Source organism: Perognathus longimembris, chromosome 28, assembly GCF_023159225.1.
Source record: "Perognathus longimembris pacificus isolate PPM17 chromosome 28, ASM2315922v1, whole genome shotgun sequence".
Classification (NCBI taxonomy): domain Eukaryota; kingdom Metazoa; phylum Chordata; class Mammalia; order Rodentia; family Heteromyidae; genus Perognathus; species Perognathus longimembris.
This window is the reverse complement of record NC_063188.1, coordinates 70604273-70607333: the sequence shown is the minus strand read 5'-3', so window position 1 is coordinate 70607333 and position 3061 is coordinate 70604273.

The following is a 3061-nucleotide window of genomic DNA, read 5'->3' as shown; positions in this document are numbered from 1 at the left end:
TATCTTGTGAGCTATGTCCTTTGCCATGCAGAAGCTCTGCAGTTTGATGCAGTCCCATTTGTCCAACCTTTCTTTGATTAGTAGCCTTTCTGGGTCATTGTTAAGGAAGTTCCGTCTTGCGCCAAAGAGCCCAAGTGTTTCTCCTACTCCTTCCTTTAGTGTTTTTAGGGTGTCTGTTTTGATTTCGAGGTCTTTAATCCATTTGGAATTGATTTTGGTGCAGGGTGATATATAAGGATCTAGTTTTAGTTTGTTGCATGTGTTGAGCCAGTTTTTCCAGCACCATTTGTTAAAGAGGCTATCTTTCTTCCAAACTATTGTTTTAGCTCCTTTATCAAAGATTAAGTAGGCATAGTTCTGTGGGTTCATTTCTGGGTCTTCAATTCTGTTCCATTGGTCTTCAGGCCTGTTCTGGTGTCAATACCAAGCTGTTTTTATTACTATAGCTTTATAATACAGCTTGAAGTTGGGTATTGTAATTCCTCCAGCACTGTTCTTTCTGCTTAGGATTGTTTTTGCTATTCTAGGTCTTTTATTGTTCCATATGAATTTCTGGATTGCTTCCTCTATTTGATTAAAAAATGGTGTTGGGATATTAATGGGTATTGCATTGAATTTGTAGATAGCCTTTGGCAATATTGCCATTTTGATTACATTAATCCTCCCAATCCAGGAGCATGGGAGTAGGGTGCATCTTTTAACTGTGGTGTGTGTGTGTGTGTGTGTGTGTGTGTGTGTGTGTGTGTGTGTGTGTATGTGTGTGTGTGTGTGTGTACAGCTTCAACTCTGAGCCTGGGAACTCTCCTTGAGCTTTTGTACTCTGTCACTTGAACCTCAACTCCATTTGTGGTGTTTTGCTGGCTAACTGGAAATAAGAGTCTCTCACATTTTCCCTACCCAGGCTGGCTTTGAACCATGATCCTCAGATTTCAGCCCCTAGAGTAGCTAGGGGTAGCATGAGCCACAGCATCCAGTGAAACTTGGGTTTACTTGGGACTTGGTCCTCAGAAATGTTCTACCAAAAACTGAAACAAACAAGGAGATGCTCTGCATGTCAATGGAAAGTTTGTGTCCAGCCTAGAATCTACGCCCAAGTACCAGAAGCAGGTATGTTATCCATTAGCAAGCAAAACTATATGCATTAATTTTCTACAACATTGAGCCTTTAAAGATGGAGGGATAACACTACTACCACATTGATAAATGGTTCACATGTATACATTTATTGAAAGACAATTTATGCAGCAAAAGCCCTAGTACTTGAATTAAACAATGTCATTTAAAAATTTGAAGGTGTGCATGGTGACTCTTGCCCGTAATCCCCACTACATAGCAGGCAGATATTGGAGGAACTGTGGTTTAAAGCCAGCTGGGGCACAAAGTTAGCAATACTCCATCTAAACAAAAAAACTGGGCAGTGTAGCATGCATCTGTCCTCCCAAATATGAAGAAGGTGGTACTGGACTGGCAAAACAAAAAAACAATAGAAATAGTACCATAAAGATAAAAAAAATATTAAAGCAGTTGGGTTGGGTGCTGGTGACTCATGTCTGTAATCCTAGGTACTCAGGAGACTGAGATATGAGGATCCTGGTTCAAAGCCAGGTACATTTGGTAGCTTTCCTTCTAGGGCACTGTTGTGATCACAGGAGAGCCAAATCTCCTGTGCTCCCACAGCTCAACTTGGCCTTTATCTGAGGAAGTGTCATAGCACTCTATCCAGATCCTTCTCTAGATGACAAACATCTTCTTTAAAGGGTGAGGAGGATGAAACTGAGGTTTGAACTCAGAAATTCATGCTAGCTAGGCAGGCACACCTCTAGCCACACCTCCACCCCATTTTCCCCTGGTTATTTTGTTTTGTTTTGTTTTACCAGTCCTAGGGCAAAAAACTCAGGGCCTGAGCACTGTCCCTGGCTTCTTTATGCTCAAGACTAGCACTCTACCTCTCGAGCCACAGTACTTCTTTCAGCTTTTTCTACATATGTGATGCTGAGGAATTGAACCTAGGGCTTCATGTATACGAGGTGAGCACTTTACCACTAGGCCATATTCCCAGCCCGTTTCCCTGGTTCTTTATTATTGGTGTTGAATTACCACATATTGTAATGTGAGAAGGTTTTACAGTGGTATTTACATATATGGACACAGTGCACTTGGAACAAATTAACCCCCCCCCCACTATATTCCCATTCTTCTTCTACCTCTCCCTACTCCACTTTACAAACAGTATATGGTGGTTTCTATTATGCTCTAGGTATTTTCAAAGTAGGCTCTTAATTTTTGCCCAGGCAGGCCTGGAGCAGAATCTCCCTATTTAAGCTTCATATTGTTGCCGGGCTAACAGATATTCACCACCAATCCCAGCCTTTGCACAATATGCTAGAAGGTGAGGTGCAGTGTGATGAGAGAGGGAGAGACAGAGACAGACACAGACTGAGAGACAGAGAGGAAGAAGGAGGGGGAGAGAAGAAGGAAGAAGAGGAGGAGGAGGAAAAGAAGGAGAAAGGATGGGGGAAGGGGAGGAGGGGGAGGGGGAGGGGGAGGGGGGTAAAGAGAGGAGAGGAGAGGAGAAGAGAAAGCCATGGGGACAACATGGGAAATATGGGTAGGAACTGGATGACTTGCAGAGTAGAATAGGAAAATGAGCAGAGAAAGTTACCTGGGGGTGACATGCTGATATAAAGGGAAAAGGGAGAATAAATCAGCTAAATTGGCTTTCCAGACAGAGGCAACAGCTGGGAAAAAGAATCTGGCCTGGCACAGACACTGCAAGGATGCCAGTGAAGTTGGGAGAGGGAACTGAATGGATGCAGAGAAGTAGGAAGGACAAAGGGCCAAGGTGAAGTGTGGGGCACACCCACAGGATGCCTTGCATCATTAAGAGGCGAGGCGGTTCTAGCTGGCCCTGCCTCCCAGGCTTGGGACCACGTGTAGCAAAGATGGTGCCTGGTGGTGAAGCCGGAGGTGGTCCTGTGGGCCATGATGTAGATGTAGGCCCCCCCTTAGGGAGGTCCCTCGGAGCTCCAGCCTGATGGACAGCTCAGGCATCAAATCCCAG